This window comes from Zalophus californianus, chromosome 16 (genome assembly GCF_009762305.2).
Source record: "Zalophus californianus isolate mZalCal1 chromosome 16, mZalCal1.pri.v2, whole genome shotgun sequence".
Classification (NCBI taxonomy): domain Eukaryota; kingdom Metazoa; phylum Chordata; class Mammalia; order Carnivora; family Otariidae; genus Zalophus; species Zalophus californianus.
In genome coordinates this window covers 29,054,277-29,067,338 of record NC_045610.1, presented here as the reverse complement: position 1 = coordinate 29,067,338, position 13,062 = coordinate 29,054,277, and the positions used below count along the sequence as shown (strand labels likewise).

The following is a 13,062-nucleotide window of genomic DNA, read 5'->3' as shown; positions in this document are numbered from 1 at the left end:
TTCCTTTCTTCCCTCTGTCTCTGTGTGTCCATGCCACGGGTAGCTACATAGATGTGATTTCGGCCTATTTGAACCCCCTTCGGAGGTTACCGTGCTTTCTCCCTTCCCTACCCTTCCCTTCATTTTTCAGTCACTTGGAATTGGTAACTGTAGAAATTGCAGTGCGGGGCTATCGTGGTGGGCCTCGGTTTCAACTTCAGGAAACCTCAGGATCTGTGGGGCTTGGGTCTCACAATTTGATGGCAGGGCCCCCGAGCTCTGGAATCTGGGGCCAGGAGGCGGGAGGCAGCTTCTCTCTCCTCCGCCAGCAGAGGGAACTGAAACGCACAGGCGCAAGAAGGCGTTCCCCACAGCCACCAGAAGAGGGCGTCATAGCCACGGTCCTCCAAAGTTGGAATTCCTCACACAGAAACAGATCCTGTCGCGTTGGCCTCCAGAAGACCCAGAGATATGATGGGATGACACTACAGCCATGCTTCCTATTGCTGTTTTGGCCGCCTCTAATACTGGGTAAATGATAAACAGCTAAGGATTTTGAAGAAGTGGACCCAACATTTGTCCAAACTAACGGGTAGTTTTGTGGGTTGAGCTGGGAGCTGGTTGCTGGCGACCTGGCAAGCTGATGGGGCTCTGAGGCTAGACGGTGAAAGCCTAGGGGAATGTTTGGAGGTCCCAGACATAACTGCGGTGTGTGTGAGGGCGCCTGGATGGAGGGGCCACTGCATGTTTCCAGCTGTGACACCGAGGTTTCTCTTTGGCAAGGCAGAGCGCGGTGGGGATGGGGCAAGTGCCCAAATGGGTGCAGAGGTGTAAGGGAAGGTGACCGCGGCACCGAGTCAACCATTTCCAGGTGGAGTTGAAAGGCAGAGCCATTTTCTCCTGCAGGCCCCGGCACCTTTCATCAAGACCAATTGGTAACTGATTAAAAAAAAAAAGAGAGAAGAAATGGAAGATTAAGCCCAAGAGGCCAGAGGAGAAAATGGTTTCCAGATGGAAAGGACCACCACTCTACTAACACCACCGAGTGTTCAGGGAGCCCGCTGTCCTCCCACCCTCCTGGGCAGCGCTGGGCGCCCGCCAGGTCTAGCAGGCAAAGGCCTCCCTAACTGCCAAACAGCGGAGACGCTTAATAAAATATTTACCTACACGTATAAGAATAACGATGACTGAATGACAAAAGGCAGTTAAACAGTTTTCAGCTGCAGGGGAGAGCAGCTCTGGGATATTGTCAGTGAAAACAGGAACTTTCTGTTTAATTCAAAGGCTTCTCTCCTATGCCTGCCACGCCCACACTCAACCTAAGGGAGCCATGGTCGGGGAGGGGGCTCACCAGCATGGCACAGGGTGTCCCCCTGCAGGGAGCTGCCACCCAGAGGGGCTGGAGCCAGCCTCACACCCAAGCCCAAGCTACTGACCACCTCTTACAACTCCTGAGGAATAAAGATGTCCGCGCCTCTAGAAGGATCCTCGCTGCGGTCACTCCATAGAAGACGCTGACGTTTATTAGGAGTCTGACTTTTTCTCACTCAGCTGAACTTGTAAGCAGCATTTGCCCTGGTTGGGTGTGATCATTTTGAGCTGGGACGAAGAACGTGGAAGGCAGAGAGGACAAAAAGGAGAAGTCTTCAACCACCACACTCGATTCCTGTGTCCTCCGGGGGCACGGAGAGGAAGAAAGGAATAATTTTGGCTAAATACATTCCCCCCCCCATTAGGGAGCTTTTTTTTTTTTTTTTTTTTTTTTGCATTTCCCTCTCCGGTCTGGGAAAGAAATAACAAAGCGAAGCACATTTTCTCCCTCGTTTAAATAGACTTTTATGTCTCTAAGTATACCAGACAATGTTGGGAGTAAATTACACATAAAGATATTTATATGTTAGATAAGTAAAGAGTGTTTGAAAAATCCAGTTTCGCTTTCAGCCTCACACCCTCTGCCTTTGTTCATGTTCTTCCCAGATATTTTATATCTCCAGTTACGACTGTTAGAAAGATACCATCTGGGGCGCCTGGGTGGCTCAGTCGGTTGGGCGGCTGCCTTGGGCTCGGGTCATGATCCCGGGGTCCCGGGATCGAGTCCCGCGTCGGGCTCCCTGCTCGGCGGGGAGTCTGCTTCTCCCTCGGATCCTCTTCCCTCTCGTGCTCTCTCTCTCTATCTCATTCTCTCTCAAATAAATAAATAAAATCTTTAAAAAAAAAAAGAAAGATACCATCTTGGCTTTCCCATTTTACACAGATCTAGAAGAAGGACCAACCAAAGAAGGGTCTGTATGCACATGCATATCTTCATTTTCTTGGAAGAAAACAAACTAGCTTTGAATTTAAGAGCATGCTCAGAAGTTGTAATTCTTGAGGAAAGAAGCTATTTATTTATTGAAGGGAAATACAAAGGGCCCATTACTTTCAGACATGAAATTTATACTTGGTAAAGTTTTCATGAATAAAAACTCATTTCACTAAATAGTTTCTGGTAAAAATATGGTTTGCTTTTTTGGTGCCAAGTCTGCCATGTCTATTCTTAAGAGTAGGCTTGTAAGAGACTACGAGAGATGAAGTGAACATACTCTTTAATCAGAGAGGCACTTGGCTTGGCAGTGAAATGCAATCCTGAAAAATAAACAAAGTACATTGTGTGAAAAAGAGCAAGTTTAAATTAATCTTGCTTTTCCAATTTGAAAATATGCTCATGGTTGTTAGCAACTGAGTCAAGACATTTAAATCATATATATACTTTTATATCTTGACAGTGACCTTTTATAAGTGTGCAGTGGGGATAAGATGAGGAGCAAAGCGATGCTCCAGAAAGAGCATTTTAGGTAATTGAACATGAAATGTGTTGCAATCTGATAACATTAATAATACACAATCACTACTTTATATCTAATATGCAGTTCATTTGGCCAGAGTCTAACTAACACACTCTATAAATGTTAGCATATGAATCCTGGTGCAAGCCTATAAAGTAAGCAGCTCTATTTTAGTGCGTTTTGAAGTATCTCTGTATTCGTTATCTATTCTGGATAACAAATTATCCCAATTTAGTAGCTTCAGACAACAAGTCTTTACTATCTCACACAGTATCTGAGGATCAGGAATTGGGAATGGCTTAGTTGGGAGGTTCTGGCTCAAAGTCTCTCATGAAGTTGCAGTCAAGGCATAGGCCAGGGTAGCAGTCATCTGAAGGTGTGACCAGGGCTGGCAGATCTGCCTTCAATGTGTCTAGCTCACAATCCTGGCAAGATCACGTTGCCGGCAGCAAACCTCAGTTCTTCTCCATGTGGGCCTCTCCATTGGGCTACTTAATTGTCTTCATGATATGGCAGCTGGTTTCCCCCAGAGTAAGTGATCCAAGAGAGAGAGCCATGATGCCTTGTGTGACCTAGCCTTGGAATTCACCCACTGTCATTTCCCTCACATGCTGTTCATTAGAAACCAGTCACCAACGATGGCAGACACTCAGGGGGAGGGGAACCAGGCTCCACTTCTTAGAGGAGTATTAAAGAAGTTGTGGTCATATTTTAAAACCACCATGACCCCCTATTTACAGATGGGGTAGTTGAGATGGATGGTGGCTGATCAGCTCAAGGTCGCCAAGCTGCTAGTATGACCCTACGTGCCAGGTGGCAGGCTGTTTTATTTTCCCTCCGCTGTGCCAAAGCAAAACAAAGCAAAACAGTAAACGCCACATTCCTGACGTCACTGCACACAAATTCAAAAACTGTCTCTTTAAAATGGCCAAGATTGTCTAAAAGCAGTAGTGGGCTTTATGTTTGGAAGTGGATGAAATGGACATTAGACTGGAAGGTAGGAGTCAGCTATCCTCTGAATCAGCTCTGTGACTTTGTGAAGAAAACACTTCTCTCGGGGATGGTTTCCTCCTTTGTAAAACAAGATGGGTTAGCTAAATGGTTTCCAGACTTAGTTGCCCATCACAGTCCTCGGGGGAATGAAAGACTCACTGGTCTTATAATCTCCAGGAATCTTTTTTTTAAATTTCTTTTTAGAGAGAGAGAGTGCACACGCATGCACGTGTGCTCATGTGCATGTGGCGGAGGGGAGAGGGACAGAGGGAAAGGGAGAGAATCTTAAGCAGGCTACATGCCCAGCACAGAGCCCAATGCAGGGCTTGATCTCATGACCCTGAGATCATGACCCGAGCCAAAATCAAGAGTTGGACGTTTAACCGACTGTGCTACCCAGGTCCCCAATAATCTCCAGGAATCTTTATAATTAAAAGGCCCTTGGGAGTCAGATGGACAGTTAGGCATATGCATATGCTGAGCTAGATTACTTCTCATGCTTCCAGCTCAAACATTTTTTGAATGCCTCCCTCTGACTGCATGCACCCAGGAAAATCAATGGTGCTCAAGCCTGCAATCATCAGGGAAATGTCAGAAAAATATGATGCCTGGGGCCCCTCCCCAGGCAAAATAAATCACACATTCTGGGGTAGAGCCCAGGGATCATTATGGCTTTCTTGTTTTCATCAGTATGTTTTAAATAATTGTGTTTAGCCTTGGCTGCACATTAGAATCACTTGGGAAGTTTTAACAAAGACCCCTGCCCAGGTGGTCTCCCAACCAATTAAATCAGAATCTTGTGGATGGAGCCAAGCATCTGTATTTTTTTAAAGTTTCCAGGTGATTAGAATGGATAGCTGCACTGACCTATGTTTGCCTCATTTGAGATAATGCCAATGCCACCTCACCCATAAAAGATTATTCACAAGTTCAACTATACTTCAATTTAAAATAAATATTTAAAAAAAGATTATTCAGAAGAGAAATTATTCAGAAATCTTAGGTGCCACAGTACTCTAAGAAAAAATGCATTTGCAATGGAAGACATTAAACATTTGAAACAGAAGTGAATTCCATTTCTGGCAATATGGCAGATGAAATAATTTTAATCATCCTCCCACTATAGCCCATCTCTAAACACTGGTCAAAATGCAATAAACACCCACTGCAATGAGCTCATGAGACAGTAAGGACAGGCCCCCGGTGCCAGAAGCAAGAGGGAAATGGCAGTTAGTATCGTGAGCAAGTAAGCGGAGATGGAGCTGGTCTTGGGCAAATCCACACAGGAAGGAGACTGTGGCTTCGGCCCGTTCAAAGTGAGAAGGTGGTACTGAGATCCCCACATTAAGCTGGAACCCTCAAAAGGATGAATCGTTTTAGAAATAATTCACTGGGAAAAAAATCTCCCTGGGGGCACAGGAAGATAAGAAAATTTCACTGTCTTGGCATGACTTGAAAGTGGAGAAAGAAGTCTTCACTGAGAATTTGGGACTATAGCCCAGCCTTCATGTAAATTTGGGGCTGGAATTTACCCTATCTGTATGATCCAGGAATCAGGAACCCCAAAACTGAAAAGCAAAGATAAAGATACAGACCCTACTCCAAACTACAAAATATACATGGATGTAATCCACCATAACCAAGATGTAATAGATACAAGTGTCCCAAGAACCTCAGGAAACAGAACTATCAGACAAACTTATAAAGTACGTAAGTTTAAAATTATGAAAGATATAAAAGAACATTTGGACCATGAGAAAATAACAGTATTTTAAAAAGGTAGATTTGAAAGAGAACTAAGTAGAACCTCTGGAAATGACATATATAGCCACTGAAATGAAAAGCTCAGTGGGTGAGTTACACAGCAGATTAGCCATCGCTGAAGAAAAAAACTGAGGAAATTGCCCAGGAAGCATCACAGAGAGACAAAGTGAAGGAAAATCTGAGAGAAGGGTTCAGGGTATGTTGCCTAGAAAGAGATGGTACATTATACACCTCATACAGGTACCAGAAGGAGAACAGAGAGAGAATGTAGGGGACACAGGATTTGTACAATGACCGTTTGCAAATTTGATAAGAAAACACCAACCCTGAGATTTTGGATGTACAATGAATCTTGAACCAGGTAAATAAAAAGAAATTCACATCTGAACACAGCATGGTAAGACCGCAGGGAACCAAAGACAAAGAGAAAATCTTAAAACCAGAAAGAAAAGCCAGATTCCCTACAAAGGAATGACAGCAAACGTCTCAACAATAGAGAAACAACAAAATGTGTCTTGAGGGTAAAATAAACTTTCAGTCTAGATTCTCTCCCCAGAGAAATCATCATTCAAGGATGAGAGTGCAGTCAAACCATTTTATATTAATGGAGAAAGCAGGTCACTCACATAACCTCCCTGAAAGTAATACTAAAGGGTATGTTTCAAGGAAAAGGGCTGGTAATTAGAAAAAAGGAATGGTAGGCCAGAAACAAATGTGAAGAAATGGGTAAACATGGGCAAATCTACACAAGAACTGCATAAAACTAAAGTGACAACAGTGATTAAATTCAGGGGTATTAAAAGCAGGTGGGGTCTAAAATAACAAGCAACATAACAGTATGAGGAAGGATATAATTGAAGTAGAATCATTCTTAGCTTATTGTATAGTTGTAGTGGGGTTGGATCAAGTGCATACATTAAAAATTCTAAAATAACCACTAAAAGAATAGAAATAGAACTTACAACTTCTAAATTAAGAGGAAAGGGGAACAAAGAATTCTTGGTCAATTCGATAGAAAAGAAGGAAGTAAACAAAAACTTAAGAGAAAGCAAATAAGCAAAAGGTGCAAAATGGGACTGAAGGCATCAATTCCAAAACATTAGTAATCGGTAGATCAATAGGTTCTCTTAACATGTTGCTAGTGGGAGCACAAATTGAAACAACGCTTTGGAAAACTGCTTAGCATTATCTTATACATACCTTATGACCCAGTCAACACTCCAAAGAAAAATTCTTGCCCACAAAGCACCAGGGGACAAGAATGTTCATTATAGCGCTGCTCATAACAGCAAAAAATTGAAACAACCCAAAGTCCTGTGACAGAAGAATGGACAAAATAAACTGTGGCAGCAGTAAAACAGAGTATTACACAGTCAGGAATAAGAATGAACCACAACCAGGGCACCTGGGCAGCTCAGTCGCTAAGCGTCTGCCTTTGGCTCAGGTTATGATCTCAGGGTCCTGGGATCGAGTCCTGCATCGGGCTCCCTGCTCAATGGGAATCTGCTTCTCCCTCTCCCTCTGTGCATGCTCGCTCTCTCTAGCTCTCTCAAATAAATAAATCTTAAAAAAAAAAAATGAACTATAACCAGATGTAATAATCTAGCTGAATCATAGTAATAGGATGTTGGGTAAAAAATACAAACCTCAGAAATTTTTCATAATAACTCTAAACAAGTATGTGATAAAAATTTGATAAAAATTTTTAAGAAGCAAAAGAATAATAAATGCAAGATTGAGATTAGTGGTTAATTCAGATGGAAGAAAAGATAGGGGAGAAGCATATAGGTAGTTGTAAGTCATTGTTACTGCTTTTGTTCTCTAATTGAATAGGTTTACAGGTGTTCATAATATCAAAAAACAAAATAAAATAAGGCCATGAATATACCCAGTGATGACAGTGTGTTAATCTCAGAGATTGTGGTTAATGTATTTTTGCACCCCTAAGTTTCATTAAAAACATCACATTAAATATAAATGGACAAAACTTACTAGTCAAATAAATAAGTGAACAAGATCCAGCTATATGCTGTCTGTAAGAGACTCCCCGAAAACTTAAAGACATAGAAAGTTTGAAAGTAAAGGATGGAAAAAGATATGCCAGGCAAATGCTAATCAGAAGTTGGAGTAGTTATATTTTTCACAGGCAAAGCAGACTTTAAAGCCAAAAGTACTAGGGTTAAAGATCATTTGTGTAGAGTTGATCCTTGAACCATGCACGGGTTAGGGATGATGACCCCCTGAGCAGTTGAAAATCTGCGTATGACTTTCAACTCCCCCAAAACTTAACCACCAATAGCCTATTGTGACTGGAAGACATAAAGAGTCAATTAATACATATTTTGTGTATGTATTATATACCATATTCTCACAATAAATAACAATACATATTTTGTATGTTATATGTATTATATATGGTATTTTTACAATAGATAACATAAAGTTGATTAACACATACTTTGTATGTTATATGTATTGTATACTGTATTCTCACAATAAAGTAAGCTGGAGAAAAGAAAATGTTATTAAGAAAATAACAAAGAGAAAATATACACTAATTTCACAGTATTGAACCATCTTTATTGAAGAAAGTCTGTATATAAGCAGACCCGCACAGTTCAAACCTGTGTTGTTCAAGGGTCAACTATATATATTAAAGAAACAATTCACTGTGAAAACAGTATATCTAAGCTTGCATGTACCTAATAACATAGCTTAAAAATACATAAAGCCAAAAGTAAGACAAATAAAGTGTAAAAAATAGAAAAATGCACAGCTATAGTAGGAGATATTAACAGCCCTTTTCTCACATGCCTTATCGCGTACTTTTAAAATATAGAAAAAATAAAATTTGAGAGATTTTTAGGAGAAATTGGCAAATTCAATCATATAAGGAGATTCTGATATACTACCATAAAAAGTGATCAAACAGACAAAACATTAGTAAGGCTACAGAAAATCTGGGTAACATAATTAAGAAGCTTGATTTAATAGGTCTATATAGTATGCTACACTTAACAATTAAGGCATACCCATTCTGTTTGTTTTTTTTTTTTAAAGTATGCTCTATGCCCAACATGGGGCTTGAACTCTCGACCCCAAGATCAAGAGTTGCATGCTCTGCCAACTGAGCCAGACACATGGAATATTCTTTTCAAAGCCACATGGAATATTTATAAAAATAGACCATTTGGCAAAGCAAGTCTCAACAAATAACAAGAATCTCTTTTATACAGACCACCTTCTCCGACCCTCATTCAATTACCTTAGATATAAATAACTAAAAATCAAAACAAAAAAACTTATGTTTAGAAATATAAAGATACACATGTACTGAGCCAAAGAAGAAATCATATTTGAAATCTATTCTTTGCCTGGGATAATAATAAAAATTCTCTATATCTTGTGGAATGTAGTTTGAGTGGTATTCAGAGTGAAATCCATAGTCTTCTATGTTACAATCAGAAAACAGAAGGCTGAAAATTAATTACTTAAGCCACCAATTAAAAAAAAAAAGGCTTAAACATTAAGAGAATAAACACAAAGAGAGCAGAAGAAAATAATACTGGATATATATTAATAGTACACAATATGTACCATATTCTTACATGTGCTATATATTCTTAGTTATATGGTATATATGTTCCTATTCTCACATATAAGAATATAAGATATATAATAATATATAAAAATAAAAATTAACAAAACCAAAAAGTAGTGTTAAATTAAAAGCTGATTCTTTGAAAACACTAGTAGACAGAAGAAATATTAGTTAAATAAAGGGAGATCTCTGGCACCACTGATCCAGAAAAGAGAAGACACATATACAGTAATACCAGGAATGAATAAATGGACATGATGGATAGTTGCAGCAGAGATTAAAATATATTAAGAGGAAATTATCAACAGCATTTTGTTAATACATTTGGAAACCTAGTTGCTATGAATAATTTCCTTGAAAAATATGTGTAAGAACTGACTCAAGAAGAATATAAAACCTAAAGAGATCCATAGCCACTAAAGAAAAGGAATCAGTAGTTAAGAATCAACCTAGGAAATGTTTATCCCATACCCAGACATTTTACCGGAAAGTTCTATCAAACATTCAAGGAACACATAATTCCAATTTTATACACACTGTTCCAGAAAATGAAAAAAGAAGGAACATTTACTAGTTCATTTTATGAGGCCAGTATAACCAGACAAAGGCAATACAAAAAGGGAAAATTGCAGCCAATTTGACTTATGGACATGGATACAATAAACCCTACAATAAAATTAGATGTTGACCTTCATTCATTCATTCATTCATCCTTTCATTTGTTCAACAAATATTTATTGAGTGTCAACCATGCACTAATAGGCACTGTGCTAATATGTGGAGGGCAGAGCTTATGGTTTGGTGGTGGAGATGAGCAACAAAACAAATGACTGCACAGGGTAAGGTACATAGAGGACATTCTGGTAAGATAACTGCCTTCCAAGGGGGATTTGACCCGGTCAGAGAAAGCTTTCCAGGTACATTAATGGAGTAAGACATGGTGTGGGAAGAATGCTTAGAAGGTTATTGCAGGGGCTCAAGTGGGAAATGTGGGATGCAGCGGCAGGAAAGATGAATTTGAGAGATACTTAGGAAGTGAAACCCACACTCCTTCAAGACAGATCACACATGGGAAGACGTCAACCTGGAGAAGGGCCAACCTTGTCTCTAGGATGGCTGGGGTTCTGCTGACCCATATCGTGAAACTTAAAAGAGTTTTAGGTTCAGGGGGAAAATGCATGCATTTTTGGACATGCATGTTGAGTTTGGGGTACCTCCAGGAAGGTGAAGTGCAGACAGTGAATAGGAAATTAACCAGAGCCTGGAGCCTTTGTGGAGAGCTCAGGCCAGAGACTTTAATTTGAGTAGCATCGGCAAGTAGGTAGTATTGAAACCCACGGTTCAAAGGAGCTCATCCAGGGAGGGTGTGTAGCTGGGGAAGAGAATGAACACCAGTATTTAAAAGAAAAGCAGAGGAGGAGTCAGGGTAAAGAGACAGAGAAGAAATGGCTGGAGAGGTAGGAGGAAAACCAAAAGAATGTGGGCATCAAGGATGCCAAGGGAAGAGTGAGTTACATGAAGGGAGTGTCTAACGGTGTCATGGGCAGTAGAGAGGGTAGAAGACTGACATCGCATTCTCCTGGAATTCTCCTGACCCAGGGGCTGCATTAAGCGAGTGAGCTGGAGAAGAAATGCATAATAAATAATAAGGCATTCCAAATAACATAGTGCAATAGGGCAGAAAGAGAGAATTTTGGGGGACAATGAAACTCTTCTGCATCTCAGATTCGTTATCATGGAGACAATTCAATCCTATGCATTTGTCAAAAACTCATAGAATTATATAAGAAGAGTAAATATTACACCATATAAATGAAAAATCAATAAGTAAAAACAATGTAGTCATGGAAATACAAGATCAAGCTCTCTCTCCACCAGTAACTTTATAATTGCAGTGCTAGCCCCTCTTGGGGTTTTAATTCTGTTCAGGGTCAGCTTGCATAGGTCTATAACAGGGAACAAGGGCACCCCACTCTTGCCTTGTGAAGGACAGAATAAATATGCATGCAACAGAGCCAAAGGGCAACAGAGCAATGGCCAGAGCCCCTCTTAGGAGCTGACTGACTAGTGGGGGTGGGGTGTAGCCTGGTGAGCTTGGCTCCTCTGGGACCCTGATGAAAAAACCAGAGGGTTGGATCAGGAAAGGCCTTTCTACCTCTGATGGTCTGTGGTTCTAGTGCAAAAATCCCAAACAAAATCCAATTAGCTCTGTTGTCTGCATTTTGTTATTGAGAATAGTCATAATAGACAATCACCATAATAACAACAGGCTCTTCAACACATGGGGACCCCAGATGATTTAGGAAGCAGCTTGGAGTGACGGGAAAATGCTTGGGTTTGTGGTTTCAAGCTCTAAAGTGCCTTCAAAAAACATCATAGTAAGTAATGATTGGTAATAAGCACAACCCACATAGGTTTGCAATAAAAAAGAGACTTTTATATTTACTTACTTCAATCTCTCCTCTCACCCCATCAATCCTGTCAGTGAGGAATTATCCCAAATTTAGGAGGCAGGGAGATTAAGAATCTGGTCATCCAAGGCTTTGGCTAGTGTTGGGATTTTCCAAATATTCCACTTTGCCACGACCCACAGTGGATTTGGTATAGTTTTGCTGTTGAGTGTATTCCATTGTGTCCTAATCCTATGAAAATTAATGGAAAAGTGTTAATTGGGCATCAATTCATACTTAACATAATCTGAGTATTGGATGAACCACAACTTTATGTTGCCCCTCATGCCATATTAACTCAATTTATTGTAATAATTTAAAACAATATGGATAATTGTATCCTTATTGTTTTTAATACCCCATAAATTGAATCCAGTCTGAATCTGGCCAGCCTGGAATCGGCTGGAGAAGTGTGCGATGCCTTCAGGAAGCTACCAGCATCCTCTTTTTGGGGTTTTCAGGGCGGGGAGGGATGAAACCCGTATTTATTAAGCACCTACTGTGTGCGAGGACCTGTGCAGCACCACACTGCTACCAAGGTGGTAGTGGGTGAGTGTGTCTGAAGCCTTCTGCTACCCTCAACCACCTTCCCAGATGGGGGTGGCGGTCCTGGGGCTCTTTCAACCTCATGCATTTTACTATCTCCGTATAGAAATTATAAAAATATATAACGAACCGGTTGGAGAGGGGTTTCCTGGAAACAACCACCCTTCCCAGCCATCCCAGAGATGCTTCAAGAGTATTTCTCACTACATACAAAAATTTACTTTGAACCCCAACCATTTGACCTTGACCCCTATAAGCCCATTTTATTCTATTTTTTAAACTCTGTATGATTAACGCGGAAACCCCTTCTTCGGCACTTTCTCACCACTGGAATCGCGTCAGTTTCTCAAAGTTCCAAAATAACCTTTCCCCGGCACGGATTCATACCTCTGCCGGGGAAGGGCGGGGAGCGGCGCAAGACGTGCCGGTGTGGAGCCAGAGCCAGAGAGAACTTCCAGAGCCAAAGGAAAATAAAAGTTGTGGCTGCTGTTTGTGCGGGAGGGTCTCCGCAATCCTGAAGCTCCCCGATCCTGGGGGGTTTCGGGGCCCGCCGAGGAGCGCCAGGGTTTGGGTTTGATCCCGACGTCCTTGACCTAAATTTCTGCGCGGTGGCTGGAAAAAGGGCGCAGGGCTAGGCGGGCGGCTGGTGCCATCCCCGGATCCCGGCGGCCGGGGCCGGCGAACTTGAATGGAGAGGCCGAACTAGAGGGGGTGGGGGGCGTCTTCTCCCCTGCCCGAGCGAGGAGCGGCCGCGAGCTCCCCGCGCCTCCCCCTCCCCCGATCCACCCGCCCCCCGCAGCCCATGTGATCCAGGGAAGTCGGGGTGCGCTCCCCCTCGCCCGGCCCGCCTAGAGGCGGGGCCCCCTCCGGCCGCGGGGTTCGCGCACCGCCCCCGTGGGTCCGG

The 13,062-nt window shown here is 41.8% G+C and overlaps 1 long non-coding RNA gene across 1 annotated transcript; it reads right to left on the bottom strand.

Moving 5' to 3' along the window:
- Positions 1–1,802: 1,802 nt before the first annotated feature.
- LOC113908045 lies at positions 1,803–13,061 on the bottom strand. The gene is made up of 3 exons (XR_003515343.1): positions 12,546–13,061; positions 11,613–11,804; positions 1,803–2,604 (listed from the first exon to the last, which is right to left on the bottom strand). It is a non-coding gene; the product is annotated as an uncharacterized LOC113908045 (long non-coding RNA).
- Position 13,062: the final 1 nt, after the last annotated feature.